Below are 18,019 nucleotides of genomic sequence, written 5' to 3' on the forward strand. Positions count from 1 at the left end.
TCTGGTGAACCTTCGCTGCACTCCCTCAATAGCAAGAACATCCTTCCTCAGATTAGGAGAACAAACTGCACACAATATTCCAGGTGAGGCCTCACCAAGGCCCTGTGCAACTGCAGTAAGACCTCTCTGCTCCTATACTCAAATCCCCTAGCTATGAAGATCAACATTCCATTTGCCTTCTTCACTGCCTGCTGTACCTGCATGCCAACTTTCAATGACTGATGTACCATGACACCCAGATCTCGTTGCACCTCTCTTTTTCCTAATCTGCCGCCATTCAGATAATATGCTGCCTTTACGTTTTTGCCACCAAAGTGGAAAACCTCACATTTATCCACATTATACTGCATCTGCCATGCATTTGCCCACTCACCTAACCTGTCCAAGTCAACCTGCAGCCTCTTACCTTCCTCCTCACAGCTCACACCGCCAGCCAGCTTAGTGTTATCTGCAAACGTGTGTATATTACAATCAATTCCTTCATCTAAATCATTGGTGTATATTGTAAATAGCTAGGTCCCAGCACTGAGCCCTGCGGCACCCCACTAGTCACTGCCTGCCATTCTGAAAAGGACCCATTTATCCCAACTTTCTGCTTCCTGTCTGCCAACCAGTTCTATATCCACGTTAATACATTACCCCAATACCATGTGCTTTAATTTTGCACAACAATCTCTTGTGTGGGACCTTGTCAAAAGCTTTTTGAAAGTCCAAATATACCACATCCACTGGTCCTCCCTTGTCCAGTCTACTAGTTACATCCTCAATAAATTCTACACGATTTGTCAAGCATGATTTCCCTTTCATAAATGCATGCTGACTTGGACCAATCCTGTCACTGCTTTCCAAATGCGCTGCTATTTCATCTTTAATAATTGATTCCAACATTTTCCCCACTACTGATGTCAGGCTAACCGGTCAATAATTTCCTTTTTTCTCTCTCCCTCCTTTTTTAAAAAGTGGTGTTACATTAGGTACCCTCCAGTCCATAGGAACTGATCCAGAGTCGATAGACTGTTGGAAAATGATCATCAATGCATCCACTTTTTCGAGGGCCACTTCCTTAATTAATCTGGGATGCAGATTATCAGGCCCTGGGGATTTTTCGGCCTTCAATCCCATCAATTTCTCAAACCCAATTTCCTGCCTAATAAGGATTTCCTTCAATTCTTTCTTCTCGCGAGATCCTCTGTCCCCTAGTATTTCCGGAAGGTTATTCGTGTCTTCCTTCGTGAAGACAGTACCAAAGTATTTGTTCAGTTGGTCTGCCATTTCTCTGTTCGCCATTATAAATTCACCTGATTCTGACTGCAAGGGACCTACGTTTAACTTCACTAATCTCTTTCTCTTCACATATCTATAGAAGCTTTTGCAGTTAGTTTTTATGTTCACAGCAAGCTTCCTCTCATATTCTATTTCCCCCCTCCTAATTAAACACTTTGTCTTCCTCTGCTGGATTCTAAATTTCTCCCAGTCCTCAGGTTTGCTGCTTTTTCTGGCCAATTTATATGCCTCTTCCTTGGATTTAACACTCTCCCTAATTTCCCTTGTTAGCCACGGTTGAGCCACCTTCCCCGTTTTATTAATACCCAGACAGGAATGTACAGTTGTTGAAGTTCATCCATGTGATATTTAAATGTCTGTAATTATCTATCGACCGTCAACCCTTTAATTATCATTTGCCAGTCTATTCTAGCCAATTCATGTCACATACCATCGAAGTTACCTTTCCTTAAGTTCAGGACCCTGGTCTCTGAATTAACTGTGTCTCTCTCCATCTTAATAAAGAATTCTACCATGTTATGGTCACTCTTCCCCAAGGGGCCTCGCACAACAAGATTGCTAATTGGTCCTTTCTGATTCCCAGTCTAGGATGGCCAGCCCCCGAGGTGGTTCCTCGACATATTGGTCTAGAAAACCATCCCAATGCACTCCAGGAAATCCTCCTCCACCGTATTGCTACCAGTTTGGTTAGCCCAATCTATATGCAGATAAAGTCGCACATGATAACTGCTGTACCTTTATTGCACGCACCCATAATTTCTTGTTTGATGCTGTCCCCCAACCTCACTACTATTGTTTGGTGGTCTGTACACAACTCCCACTATCGTTTTCTGCGCTTTGGTGTTCCGCAGCTCGACCCATACAGATTCCACATCATCCAAACTAATGTCCTTCCTTACTATTGCGTTAATTTCCTCTTTAACCAGCAACGCTACCCCACCTCCTTTTCCTTTCTGTCTATCCTTCCTGAATGTTGAATACCCCTGGATGTTGAGTTCCCAGCCTTGGTCACCCTGGAGCCATGTCTCCGTAATCCCAATTGTATCATCTTCGTTAATAGCTGCTTGTGCAGTTAATTTGTCCACCTTATTACCAATACTCCTCGCATTGAGGCACAGAGCCTTCAGGCTTGTCTTTTTAACACACTTTGCCCCTTTAGAATTTTGATGTAATGAGGCCCTTTTTGATTTTTGCCTTGGGTTTCTCTGCCCTCCACTTTTATTTTTCTTCTTTTGGAGTGAGCACAGTTATTTTGTGGAAGACACCGCAAGATTTAAAAAAAGATTACAACGATTACATCCCTCAAAACGACCCTTTACAGCTGCTTGGTAGGTTGCTGCACCGCGCTTCTTTGTGTTTGTTTTTGATTATTTATCCAATTTTCTCATCACCTCTCCTCTCATGCTGTGCAAACAGGCTCCTGCACCTGTCTGCACCAGCCATAAAATTTTCCAGCGTTACTGATGGCGGGCTAACAGTGAGGATTTGAAAGTCGCAGTGGATAATCTGTCTGGTCAGAACTTGACAGATTACAAGTTCGGGATTTTGCGCATGCTGAACCCGCAGTCGATTTCAAAGGCGATACGACGGCGTACTCTAAGAGCACGCTGTCACACTGACCGCAAGTTCTGCCCTGACATATATAGAATCATAGAATGATAAAGTGCAGAATGAGGCCATTCAGCTCATCGTGCCTATGGCAGCTCTTTGGTAGAGCGATCCCATTAATCCCACTCCCCTGCTCTTTTCCCATAAGACTGCAAATTTTTTTTGCTCCCAGTATTTATCGAATTCCCTTTAAAATTATTCCTACCATTTTCTCAGCAAGCTACAATTGAATCTGCTTCCACCACCCTTTCAGGCAGGGCATTCCAGATCGCAACCATTCACTGCGTAATATTACTACAGCCCTGTAGACTACCAAGTTCATGGTCTACAGGGCTGTAGTCATACCCGCCCTCCTGTATGGATCAGAGGCATGGACGAAGTAAAGAAGACACCTAAGTCGCTGGAGATATATCACCAACGATGTCTCCGCAAGATCCTGCAAATCCCCTGGGAGGACAGGCGCACCAACATCAGTGTCCTCGTCCAGGCTAACATCCCCAGCATTGAAGCACTGACCACACTCGATCAGCTTCGCTGGGCAGGCCAGACACGAGACTCCCTAAGCAAATGCTCTATGCGGAGCTCCTTCACGGCAAACGGGCCAAAAGGTGGGCAGCGGAAACGTTACAAGGGCACCCTCAAAGCCTCCCTGATAAAGTGCGACATCACCACTGACACCTGGGAGTCCCTGGCCGAAGACCGTCCTAAGTGGAGAAACTGCATCTGGAAGGGCGTTGAGCTCTTCAAATCTCAACGGCGAGAGCATGAAGAGGTCAGGCACGGACAGTGGAAGGAGTGTGTGGCAAATCAGTCCCACCCACCCCTTCCCTCGACGAATGTCTGTCCCACCTGTGACAGGGTCTGTGGCTCTCGTATTGGACTGTTCAGCCACCAAAGGACTCACTTCAGGAGTGGAAGCAAGTCTTCCTCGATTCTGAGGACCTGCCTATGATGATTATATATATATATATTCATTCAAACAATGTGAATTAAAATCAGTCAGTGTCATGACCAGTATGAGAAAGGAAGGGGATTTTTTGTGTTGTTGCGATTTGTTTCAAGTGACGGCATCGAGCATTCCTAGATGAGGACCAAATATAAAAATGCATTATTTTGCTTCACTGGAAGGGACTGGGGAAAAAAAAAAATAATTTCATTAAGGCCATGAGAAGACTTCAGACAGAGAGGAAAGTGGATAATCCTATCTGTCATAGAGAGGTGTCATTGTAACACACTTTAAGTGCCATGGACATTTCAAGCATGTGTCCCTTTGAGATATAAGTTGTGAAGCTTATTAGCAACAGAAAATGCTTTGCAAAACAACAATTGTCTTGACTGTTTTGTGAGCAGCGAGGTCTCCTACCCAGTCTTAGCAAGTTCTGTTGAATATATATTGACTGCTTATTTTGATTTGTAAAGTCAGATGGCAGATGGATTAACCTTTAATTCTGAGTTTTTCAGTTATAGTAAACCTGCAGAAGTCGATAATTGAATATTGCGTGGAACTTAGCGTGTACTTGATAAAATTAACCACCTCACAGTCAACAAGCTCCCTGCTGGAGTGGAACTAAACTACAGAACCAGTGGGAAGCTGTTTAACCTTCTCCCCCTCCAGGCCAGGTCCAAGATCACCCCGACTTCTGTCGTTTGAGCTGCAATACGCGGATGATGCCTGCGCCTGCGCACATTCTGAGGCCCATATGTATATTTGCCGACTCCCTGAATGAACGCAGAATCTGTGCTGAAACTGAGCCGCCAAAACCCATGTCGACATCAAAAAAAATATAACCTCACATTTCTTTGCATGACTGTTGCCATTTCTTATGTGACAAGACAGGGTCCAATTCAATTATGTTCTTCACAGAGCTATAAATTATTAATGTTGCAAATACCACATTCTGGCTGAGAATCAAACATTCCCTTAAGTATGAGTAGAGGGATCAAAGCCGACGTATGAATGAGACGAACATCATTGTTATGTGGATGAATGATGAGCTGTATGCTAACGCTTTTCTTAAAAAAAAACAACAGTCAGATCTGGTTGCTAATGCCTCGTGGGGCCCATCAAAATATCAGCATTCTTATCAGCGGTTCACCTTATTGAGGTCTGAGACCTCTTATAACATTGCTGGAGCTCTGAGATTCCCCCACGCCCACCCCCCTCCCCTTGCCAAAAAAAAGCTTTTTATCTTTAATAGCAAAATTGTCGTAACAGAATTTGCCTGTGTGATACTGCGTGATAGAAAGAAAGTCTTGCATTTATATAGCGCCTTTCGCGACCGCTGGACGTCTCAAAGTGCTTTACAGCCAATGAAGTACATTTTGGAGTGTCGTCACAGTTGTAATGTGGGAAACGCGGCAGCCCATGTGCGCACAGCAAGCTCCCACAAACAGCAACGTGATAATGATCAGATAATGTGTTTTTTTTGTGATGTTGACTGAGGGGCAAATATTTGCTGGGACGCCAGGGATAACTCCACTGCTCTTCTTCGAAGTAGTGCCATGGGATGTTTTACATCCACCTGAGAGGGCAGACGGGGCCTCGGGTTTAACATCTCATCTGAAATAAATTATATACGTAATGTAAACCTGGTAGGTCAGTGCAAAAAAGGTATTTGGTTTCAAAGTATATTAATCAGCAAACTGAAAGAGCTCTGCATAGCGCACTATCCTTCTCACACGACACTTTTTTACCCGACCGCCCATGTTGTATTCCATTTTTCTCTTGGCTTAAAGAAAACTGGAATCCTTATTGTTCCATATTTGTTTAAATATGTTTGGCAGCGAAGAAATAAGATCGAGATTGGCCAAATATAAGACTCAGTGATGAAGGATGGGAGCCAAGGTGGCCTTACTTGACGTCAATAATCATCATCATTATACACCTTCTCGTTCTTCCCTTGAAAAGAACAGTGTGGAGCAGTGGGAGGATTCGCAGGTTGATTAACAGTCTGACGGGCTGTGACGTGAATGTTCCTTCCATGACCGTAACCATCATTATACAAGCCGATAGCGGGGGGGTTAGTCCAAGAGAGCAAGAGGGTTTTACAGGCACGCACATCCCATAATATCAGCCGTGGCTCAGAGGATAGCACTCCCACCTCTGAGTCAGATGGTTGTGCGTTCACATCCCACTCCAGGGACTTAAGCGCAACTTCTCTTCTTCTTAGGCAGCCCCTCGGAGTCGAGGATGACTTGCTCCCACACTAAAAATGAGTGCTCAGGCGACTGATGACACCAATGCAGGACCTATAGTCTCTGTCACAGGTGGGGCAGGTGGGTTGGGTGCCTTGGATTGTCGTGCGTTCCTTCCGCTGTTTGCGTTTGGCTTCCGCGTGCTCCCGGCGAAGAGACTCAAGGTGTTCTGCACCTTCCCGGATGCTTCTCCCCCACTTTGAACGGTCTTGGGCCAGGGATTCCGAAGAGTCAGTGGGGATGTTGCATTTTATCAAGGAGGCTTTGAGGGTTTCCTTGAAACATTTCCTCTGCCCACCTGGGGCTCGCTTGCCATGTCGAAGCTCCGAGTAGAGCGCTTGCTTTGGGAGTCTCGTATCGGGCATGCGGACGATGTGGCTCATCCTTCAGGGTTGATTGAGCACATAAATATAGACTAACACTCAAGTGCAGTGCTGAGGGAGGGCTGCACTGTCGAAGGTGCCATCCTTCGGATGAGATGTTAAACCGAGGCCCCGTCTGCCCTCTCAGGTGGACGCAAAGATACCGTGGCATTATTTTGAAAAACAGCTGTGGAGTTATGCAATATTTATCACTCAATCAACATCACAAAAACAGATTATCTGGTCATTATCACGTTGCTGTTTGTGGGAGCTTGCTGTGCCCAAATTGGCTGCCGTGTTTCCCACATTACAACAGTGACTACACTCCAAAAGTACTTCATTGGCTATAATGTGCTTTGAGACGTCCGGTGTTGGTGAAAAGTGCTGTATAAATGCAAGTCTTTTTTTCTTTTCCTTTATGTAATGAGGATAGGGGGATGTGGGAAACTTCACCCACCAGATGTGAGTACCCACATTTCAGAGCCGGAGGTCTAACTCCAGTCGCCGGGACTGTCTAGAGTGGGTTTCAAACCCTGCACCTTCTGACTCACCAGCGGGATTGCTACCACTGAGCCAAAGGCTTGCTCTGATGTCAGCGGTGAAAGATATATCCTGCAGGCTAAAGCTTGGAAGCAGTACCGTCTGATTGTTGAATCTGGAAAATGGTAGAGTACAATAAAAAACATAATGGAAAACTGCATACGTTCTATAAAATAATAACCCCATCAGAAGTTGGTCTCTCTTTTTAATAGAAGATTAATGAAGGTGTCAACCACAGGCTATGAGTATTTTTGCATCACTGAGATTTTCCATATACAATGGAATTGCTTTATTGGTCGGTGGAATAACGCAGAATATGCTAAATTTGTAAAATCCAAAGTGAAATATCTCATGTTGTTGGCATTTTGACACGTAATTGGGAAACCCAAGCCATTTTAGTCACTGCTATTGCACACACTGGCCCTTCCCTTCCATTAACCTATTCCGAAGCTTTTGTGCCTTGGATCATTAATGGGTGATAGATGTGAAAAGCTACACGGCAAAATTTGTACAAGATCACCATAGATCATTCAGATGTGATCGAGCTGAAAAAAGTGGTTATGAGTCCACAACTTCCACCGGAGAATTTCAGTGTCGGAAAACAAACGGGAAAAATTTCATCGAATATGTTATTTTGAAGATTGGAATTGGAACTGAAAAAGCGAAGCGGTCAGTTGAGTTTTTTGGTGAAAATCAATTTTTTTTTTGCGTTCATGGGATGTGGACATTGCTGGCAACGCCGGCATTTATTGCCCATTCCTAATTGCCCTTGAGAAGGCAGTGGTGAGCCGCCTTCTCAATATACAATTTACAATATACATCAATGATTTAGATGAAGGAATTGAATGTAATATCTCCAAGTTTGCAGATGGGTGGCAGTGTGAGCTGTGAGGAGGATGCTAAGAGACTGCAGGGTGACTTGGACAGGTTAGGTGAGTGGGCAAATGCACGGCAGATGCAGTACAATGTGGATAAATGTGAGGTTTTCCACTTTAGGGGCAAAAACACAAAGGCAGAATATTATCTAAATGGTGGCAGACCAGGAAAAGGGAAGGTGCAATGAGACCTGGGTGTCATGGTACATCATTCATTAAAAGTCACCATGCAGGTACAATAGGCGGTGAAGAAGGCAAATGGCATGTTGGCCTTCATAGCTAGAGGATTTGAGTATAGGAGCAGGGAGGTCTTACTGCAGTTGTACAGGGCCTTGGTGAGGCCTCACCTGGAATATTGTGTTCAGTTTTGGTCTCCTGAGGAAGGACGTTCTTGCTATTGAGGGAGTGCAGCGAAGGTTCACCAGACTGATTCCCGGGATGGCAGGGCTGACATATGAGGAGAGACTGGATTGACTGGGCCTGTATTCACTGGAGTTTAGAAGAATGAGAGGGGATCTCATAGAAACTAATAAAATACTGACGAGACTGGACAGGTTAGGTGCAGGAAGAATATTCCTGACGTTGGGGAAGTTCAGAACCAGGGGACACAGTCTAAGGCTAAGGGATAAGCCATGTAGGACCGACATGAGGGGAAACTTCTTCACTCAGAGAGTTGTGCACCTGTGGAATTCTCTATCGCAGAGAGTTGTTGATGCCAGTTCGTTGGATATATTCAAGAGGGAGTTAGATATGGCCCTTACGGCTAAAGGGATCAAGGGGTATGGAGAGAAAGCAGGAAAGGGGTACTGAGATGATGATCAGCCATGATCTTATTGAATGGTGGTGCAGGCTCAAAGGGCCGAATGGCTTACTCCTGCACCTATTTTCTATGTTTCTATGTTTCTTTGAACTGCTGCAGTCCGTGTGGTGAAGGCATTCCTACAGTGCTGTTAAGGAAAGAATTCCAAGATTTTGACCCAGCGTAACGGGTGGAAGTAACGGGTTTGGGAGGTGCTGCCGAAGAAGCCGTGGTGACTTGCTGCAGTGCATCTTGTAGATGGTGCACACTGCACACTGCAGCCAGGGGGCGCCGGTGGTGGAGGGAGTGAATGTTGAAGGTGGTGGATGGGGTGCTGATCAAGCGGGCTGCTTTGTCCTGAATGGTGTCGAGCTTCTTGAGTGTTGTTGGAGCTGCACTCATCCAGGCAAGTGGTGAGTATTCTATCACACTCCTGACTTGTGCCTTGTAGATGGTGGCAAGGCTTTGGGGAGTCAGGAGGTGGGACACTCGCCACAGAATACCCAGCTTCTGACCCGCTCTTGTTGCCAACATATTTATGTGGCTGATCCATTTAAGGTTCTGGTCAATGGTAACCCCCAGGATGTTGATGATGGGGGATTCGGTGATGGTAATGCCATTGAATGTCATGGGGAGTTGGTTAGATTCTCGCTATTCAAATTCAAATGTCAGTTTTGTTTATAACAATATTATTAATAATAATTCAGTTTGATTAATACCAATAATAAGTAAGAATATTGCATGATTTTCTCTTCAGTGTTTATATAACGCTTTATTTGACCTCATGGTTTCTGGTATCTGACAGCTAGAATCAAAGCATCAAAGGAATGTATTTCAATTTTTTAATTGAGCTTTCGTGACTTTAATGAGTTTATTTGTCTTATGTCTAGAAATTGAACTCAAAACATATATGAGTACTCTGTTGTTACTTGTTGTCCTAAGTGCTGTCGGGAGGGAAGGTTGGTGTGGTCGATGATGTGTGCAGGCCATGGTCATATAGGGAGATGCATACCAATGTCAGTCATCATGTTCTTGAGAGACCGATTCACTGAGTTTCATTATTAGACTTCACTTTTACTTTACAAATTGGTGAGTTGATGGAAAAGTGAAACCAAATGCTTTTTTCGAATTGGTCTTAGAATGTGGGCAACACTGTGTCTATTGCCAATTGTAGAATCATAGATTGGTTACAGCACAGAAGGAGGCCATTCAGCCCCTTGAGCCCGTGCTGGCTCTCTGCAAGAGCACCTCAGCTCATCCCACTCCACCGCCCTTTCCCTGTAGCCCTGCAAATTTTATACTTTCAGGTACTTATCCAATTGCCTTTTGAAAGCGGTGATTGAATCTGCTTCCACCACCCTCAGGCAGTGCATTCCAGATCCTAACCACTCGTTGCGTAAAATAGTTTTTCCTCGTGTTGCCTTAGTTTCTTTTGCCTATCACCTTAAAGCTGTGTCCTCTGATTCTGGAACCTTCTGCCAATGGGAACAGTTTCTCTCTCGGGAGGGCGCTGAGCACCTCGCGTCTCGTCGCCGAGAGCATGCAGAAAACAAGCGCAGGCAGCGGAAGGAGCGTGCGGCAAACCTGTCCCACCCACCTTTTCCCTCAACCACTGTCTGTCTCACCTGTGACAGAGACTGTAATTTCCATATTGGACTGTTCAGTCACCTGAGAACTCACTTTTGGAGTGGAAGTAAGTCTTCCTCGATTCCGAGGTACTGCCTATGATGGTGATCCACTCTGTGCAGACCCCAAAGCCGAGATGTCCTGAAGGCATTAAGAGCAACTACATAATGTGCAGCTGAAGTCATGGGGAATAGTGGTAGGGTTTCTTTCCCTCAAGGATGTGAGTGGTCCAGTTGTGTTTGTTGTAACAATTGAGCAATTTTCAGGTCATTTTCTGGTGCGAGCCTCCAAATGATCAAATTCACTTTTTTACAATTTGCATTTTGTCAGGACTGGAGAATTTTAGCTATGAGGAAAGATTGGATAGGCTGGGTTTGTTTTCTTTGGAGCAGAGGAGGCTGAGGGGAGACCTACTTGAGGTGTATTAAATTATGAGGAGCCGAGATAGGAAGGACCTATTTCCCTTCATCATAGGCAGTCCCTCAGAATCGAGGAAGACTTGCTTCCACTCGCAAAGTGAGTTCTTTGACGGCTGAACAGTCCGATACGGGAGCCACAGACCCTGTTACAGGTGGGACAGACATTCGTCGAGGGAAGGGGTGGGTGGGGCTGGTCTGCCGCGCGCTCCTTCCGCCGCCTGCACTTGGCCTCTTCACGCTCTTTGCGTTGAGACTCGAAGAGCTCAACGCCCTCCCGGATGGACTTTCTCCACCTCGGGCGGTCTTCGGCCAGGGTCTCCCAGGTGTCAGTGGTGATGTCGCACTTTACCAGGGAGGCTTTGAGGGTGTCCTTGTAACATTTCCGCTATCCTCCTTTGGCTCGTTTACCTTGAAGGAGCTCCGCATAATGCATTTGCTTAGGGAGCCTCGTATCTGGCATGCGAACTGTGTGGCCTGCCCAGCGAAGCTGATCGAGTGTGGTCAGTGCTTCAATACTGGGGATGTTAGCCTGGTCGAGGACACTGATGTTGGTGCGCCTGTCCTCCCAGGGGATTTGCAGGATCTTGCAGAGACATCGTTGGTGATATATCTCCAGCGACTTGAGGTGCCTTCTATACATCGTCCATGCCTTAGATCCATACAGGAGGGCGGGTATTACCACAGCCTTATAGACCATGAATTTGGTGGTCGATTTGAGGGCCTGGTCTTCAAACACTTAGCAGAGAGGTCAATAACCAGGAGGCATAATTGGTAGCGGATTCAAGGGGGTCGCTAATACTTCTGACCCCATTTTGAGTCTTATTGCCGTGCTAATGTGAGTGGAAGTTGTAGAAAGGATCAAGAGCATGCAGAGGCTGCAGAAGAGATCACCAGGACATCACCAGGGGTGTGACCTTTTATTAAGAAGTGAGACTAGAGAGAATGGATCTCTTTGGGCTCGAGCTCTAGACCAGAGATGGTGAAGAGAAGAGCATAGAGTAATGAAGCATTTTGAGAAAGCAAAACGGGAAAAAGCTATTTCCACTGTTCAGCGAATCTGTAACTCGGGGGCATAAATTTTAAATACTCACCAAATATAAAGCAAGAGTTGAGGAGAACTTTACCCAGAGGGCTGTTAGGACATGGAATAACTTATCAGAACCAATGGTGGAAGCAAAATGCATTATAGATTTGAAAAGGGAAATGGATCATTACTTGCCCTTGTGGAGACCAAGGGAGGCAATTTTTACTGCCTGACATACTGTGGGCAGGGGATTGGGGGAGGTCGCACACAGGAATCCCAGGAGACTGGACTTCCCCGCATGTTGTGGAGATTTAACTTCACAGCGCGCGTCTTTTGTCACTGATAGACTCCAGACCCGGAAGGCAGCTTGATTCACATGCTTGCCATCCAGTGGGGCGAGGAACACTCTGGAGGAGACTGCGGGGCCAACTGGGTCTGAACCCCCGAGCCTGAGGTTGGGGGAGGGTGTTCCGATCCCAAGCGGGAGCCAATCCTTGACCCTGGGCGGGGGGGGGAATCCAAACCCAAGGGGGAGCCGATTCTCGACCCCAGGGGTGGGGGGTCTCTAATCCCCGACCCCAGGAGGTCCAACCCCTGGGGTTCTGATTCTGAGTGGGGGGCGGGGGTGGGGTCTGATGGTGGGTGTATAATGTATGCCCCTGTGAGTATCTCGCAGGTTGGTGGAGCTGTTGCATTGTGAGTGGCTCAGCCAGTCATGTGATGTTCACAAGGCTCAATAAAACCCCAACCAGTTGGGTTCGGGGGATCCACGATGAAGCAGGTGGTTGTGAGCCTGGTGGATGAACTGGTCATGTGTAGTGTGATTGTTAAACCTTTAGCTGATAAACCAACTAGTTTGTATTAGCAATGTTTTGCTCTGAATTCTTAAGCAAAGAACCTTTGAAGCAAATACATGACAGTGGGGGAACTTGGGGGGCTGGGAGGACACACCCCTGATCCTCGAGGCCCACATGGATTGCTCCTTGAGGCTGTACTTTCCTCCCTGAAGCTACCGGGTTTCCCGAGGCCTGGGAAACCCACCTGGCCACAGTAAAACCCGCAAATCAGGTCATAGCCTGGGTTTATCTCAAAGCCAATGAAATACTTTTGAGTGCAGTCACTTTTGAAATGTAAGAAATGCAGCAGCCAATTTGCGCACAGCAAGCTCCCACAAACAGCAATGTGATAATGACCAGATAATGTGTTTGTTATGTTGATTGAGGGACAAATACTGGCGACAGCACACTGGGGATATCTCCCCTGCTCTTCTTCAAAATAGTGCCGTGGGATCTTTTATGTCCACTTGAGGGAGCAGACGGGACCTTGGTTTAACGTCTCATTTGAAAGCCGGCACCTCCCTCAGCACTGCACTGGAGTGTCAGCCTAGATGTTTGTGCTCAGGTCCCTGGAGTGGGACTTAAACCCACAATCTTCGGACTCACAGGCGAGAGTGCTGCCCACTGAGCTACAGCTGACAAATGCTAAAATTCCTCGGCCCCACAAATCCCATCTTCACACTGAGGACATCCTCCATCACATCGTTTGGAAGTACCACCGTGCTGGATTAAGAACAAATCTAGCAGCTCAAAACCGGGCATCCATGAGGTGCTGTAGGCCATCAGCACCAACAGAACTCATTCAAACAGAAACTGTAACCTCATGGCCCAGCATATCCATAACTCATCCATTATCATCAAGCCAGGGGACTAACTCTGATTCAATGAGAGTTATAGAAGGACATGCCAGGAGCAGCACCAGGCATACCTAAAAATGAGGTGCCAAGCTACTGAAGCTACAACGCAGGACTACATTCATGCAAAACGTCAGAAGCAGCATGCTACAGATCGAGTTAAGCGATCCCACAACCAACGTCAGTGCTCTGCAGTCCTGCCAAATCCAGTCACACGGTGGTGGACAATTAAGCAACTCACGAGAGGAGGAGTCTCCATGAATATCCCATGCTCAATGATGGCAGAGCCCAGCAAGTGAGCGCAAAAGACAAGGCTGAAGCGTTCATAACCACCTTTAGCCAAAAGTGTCGAGTGGATGATCCATCTTGGCCTCCTCCTGAGGTCCCGACCATCACAGTTGCCAATCATCAGCCAGTTCGATTCACTCCACGCGATATCAAGAAACAGCTGAGTGTACTGGACACAGCAATGGCTATGGGTACTGACAATAGTGCTGAAGACCTGTATTCTAAAACTAGCCGTGCCTCTAGCCAAGCTGTTCCAGAACAGCTACTCTGCTGGGAATAGCGTGCGGCGACCCAGCCCAGAAATTGGTGCGTTCCCGGCCTGCAAGAGCATCAGCAGGCCGGGGCAATTCGGGGGAGCAGCGTGCGACAGCACACCACTGCAGGGAACTGCTGCAGGAGGGCGACAGCTGATTGCAGTGCGGGCAGATACAGCAGGAGCGACGAGGTCGGGACAAAGGAGCCGCAAGAGTTCATAAGAGGGAAGTGACCAGGGCCCAGGAGAGGCGTGAATCTGGAGCCCAGAAGAGGCGAGGGCCCAGGGGCAGCACGGGCCAGCCCACACTGTGCGATATGTGCGCGCACTCGGTCCGTGCAGCAGAGCTGGTCTCCAGTCGTCTTGGTTAACCCTTGCCACTGGACCAAGACCTAGCTCTGTCAAGCCCGTGTGGTGGCTGGTGTGCAATGGCCACCACATGTTAAAAAAATCCACGCACAGGCATCTTCCACCCTTCAGGATGTAGTTTGGGATCTGGAATATCATTGAAACAGCAGTGAACTCATTAGTTTTTGGCGTGGAAGCAAGTCATCCTCGTTCTGAGGGACTGCCTATGATGATGATACTGATGGCATCTACCCGACAAAGTGGAATCATGCCCAGCTCTGTCTTGTCCATAAAAATCAGGACAAATCCAATCCGGCCAATTAACGTCCTAACAGACTACTATCAATCAACAACAAAGTAATAGAAGGAGTCCACAACAATGCTATCAAGCGGCACTCATTCAGCAGTAACATGCTCACTGAGGCTCAGATTGGGTTCCAACAGAGATCCGCAGGGAAATGCCTCAGGCTGAACTACCTTCAGAAGCTTCGTCAAAAAGACCTTTCTTCCATCATAAGTTCTGTAATGAAAGCATCAGTGACAGTACTGTGCAAAATATAGGCTCAGAATTTCCTCAGAGTTGCTCCTACTCTGCTACCGTAAACTATATTTAGTTGTTTCATCAGTAACCTTCCCTCTATCATAAGGTCAGAGGTGGGGCTGTTCGCTGATGATTGCATAGTGATCAGTTCCAGTCGCAATTGCTCAGATAATGAAGCATTCTGTGGCCCCCATGCAACAAGATCCGGACAATATCAAGTCTTGGGCTGATAATTTGCAAGTAATATTTGTGACAAGCAAGTGTCAGGCAATGACCATCTCTAACAAAGAGAGAGCCTAAAAACCTCACATTTACTTTTAGCATCATCTAATCCTCCACCATCACTAACCTGGGGGTCACGATTGTCCAGAAAGGCAACAATCCACTGTGGCTACTAGAGCAGATCAAAAACTGGATATTCTGCAATGAGTGTCTCACCTCCTGACTCCTCAAAGCTTTTCCACCATCTATAAGGCACAAGTAAGGAGTGTGATGGAATACTCTCCACTTGCCCGGATGAGTGCAGTTCCAAGAACACTCGAGAAGCTCGACACCATCCAGGACACAGCCCGTTTGATTGGCAGCTCATCCACCACTTTAAACATTCACTCCCTCCACCACCGGCGCACCGTGGCTGCAGTGTGCACCATCTACAACATACTCTGCAGCAACTTGTAACAGCAACAACAACTTATATTTATATAGCACCTTAAACGCAGTAAAGGGGAATAGATAGGCATTTCTGCGGCCGCAACCGAGACTCCAGGATGGTATGTTGCCTCCCTGGTGCAAGGGTCAAGGATATCTCGGAGTGGGTGCAGGACATTCTAAAAAGGGAGGGAGAACAGCCAGTTGTCGTGGTGCACATTGGTACCAACGACATAGGTAAAAAAAGGGATGAGGTCCTACGAGACGAATTTAAGGAGCTAGGAGCTAAATTAAAAAGTAGGACCTCAAAAGTAGTAATCTCGGGATTGCTACCAGTGCCACATGCTAGTCAGAGTAGGAATCACAGGATAGCTCAGGTGAATACGTGGCTTGAGCAGTGGTGCAGCAGGGAGGGATTCAAATTCCTGGGGCATTTGAACCGGTTCTGGGGGAGGTGGGACCAGTACAAACCGGACGGTCTGCACCTGGGCAGGACCGGAACCAATGTCCTAGGGGGAGTGTTTGCTAGTGCTGTTGGGGAGGAGTTAAACTAATATGGCAGGGGGATGGGAACCAATGCAGGGAGACAGAAGGAAACAAAAAGGAGACAAAAGCAAAAGATAGAAAGGAGATGAGTAAAAGTGGAGTGCAGAGAAACGAAAGGCAAAAAACAAAAAGGGCCACTGAATATAAAGGGGCTGCAGGAGGGGTCAAAACTAAAAATCATGGTTTAAAAACTAGGATTAAAACACTCTACCTAAACGCACACAGCATTCGAAATAAAGTAAATGAGTTGACGGCACAAATCATGACAAATGGATATGATTTGGTGGCCATTACAGAAACATGGTTGCAGGGTGGCCAATACTGAGAATTAAACATACAGGGGTATCTGACGATTCGGAAAGATAGACAAGAAGGGAAAGGAGGTCGGGTAGCTCTGTTCATAAAGGATGACATCAGGGCAGTTGTGAGAGACGATATTGGCTCCAATGAACAAAATGTTGAATCATTGTGGGTGGAGATTAGAGATAGTAAGGGGAAAAAGTCACTGGTGGGCATAGTTTATAGGCCCCCAAATAATAACTTCACGGTGGGGTGGGCAATAATCAAGGGAATAATGGAGGCATGTGAAAAAGGAACGGCAGTAGACATGGGGGATTTTAACATACATATCGATTGGTCAACTCAAATCGCACGGGGTAGCCTGGAGGAGGAATTCATAGAATGCATACGGGATTGTTTCTTAGAACAGTATGTTACAGAACCTACAAGGGAGCAAGCTATCTTTGATCTGGTCCTGTGTAATGAGACAGGAAAAATAAACGATCTCCAAGTAAAAGATCCTCTCGGAATGAGTGATCACAGTATGGTTGAATTTGTAATACAGATTGAGGGTGAGGAAGTTGTGTCAGAAACGAGCATACTATGCTTAAACAAAGGGGATTACAGTGGGATGAGGGCAGAGTTGGCTAAAGTAGACTGGAAACACAGACTAAACAGTGGCACAATTGAGGAACAGTGGAGGACTTTTAAGGAGCTCTTTCATAGTGCGCAAAAAAAATATATTCCAGTGAAAAAGAAGGGTGGTAAGAGAAGGGATAACCAGCCGTGGATAACCAAGGAAATAAAGGAGAGTATCAAATCAAAGACCAATGCGTATAAGGTGGCCAAGGTTAATGGGAAACTAGAAGATTGGGAACATTTTAAACAACGGCAAAGAATGACTAAAAAAGCAACAAAGAAAGGAAACATAGATTACGAAGATAAACTTCCGCAAAACATAAAAACAGATAGCAAAAGCTTTTACAGATATATAAAACAGAAAAGAGTGAATAAAGTAAATGTTGGTCCCTTAGAAGATGAGAAGGGAGATTTAATAATGGGAAATGTGGAAATGGCTAAGACCTTAAACAATTATTTTGCTTCGGTCTTCACAGTGGAAGACACAAAAACCATACCAAAAATTGCTGGCCACGGGAATGTGGGAACGGAGGACTTTGAGACAATCACTATCACTAGGGGGGTAGTGCTGGACAGGCTAATGAGACTCAAGGTAGACAAGTCCCCTGGTCCTGATGAAATGCATCCCAGGGTATTAAAAGAGATGGCGGAAGTTATAGCAGATGCATTCATTATAATCTACCAAAATTCTCTGGACTCTGGGAGGTACCAGCGGATTGGAAAGCAGCTAATGTAATGCCTCTATTTAAAAAAGGGGGCAGACAAAACGCAGATAACTATAGGCCGGTTAGTTTAAGATCTGTTGTGGGGAAAATGCTTGAAACTATCATTAAGGAAGAAATAGCAGGACATCTAGATAGTAATAGTGCAATCAAGCAGACGCAGCATGGATTCATGAAGGGGAAATCATGTTTAACTAATTTACTGGAATTCGTTGAGGATATAAAGAGTATGGTGGATAGAGGTGTACCGGTGGATGTGGTGTATTTAGATTTCCAAAAGGCATTCGATAAGGTGCCACACAAAAGGTTACTGCAGAAGATAGAGGTATGCGG

Source organism: Pristiophorus japonicus, chromosome 5 (assembly GCF_044704955.1).
Source record: "Pristiophorus japonicus isolate sPriJap1 chromosome 5, sPriJap1.hap1, whole genome shotgun sequence".
NCBI classification, from domain to species: Eukaryota; Metazoa; Chordata; class Chondrichthyes; family Pristiophoridae; genus Pristiophorus; species Pristiophorus japonicus.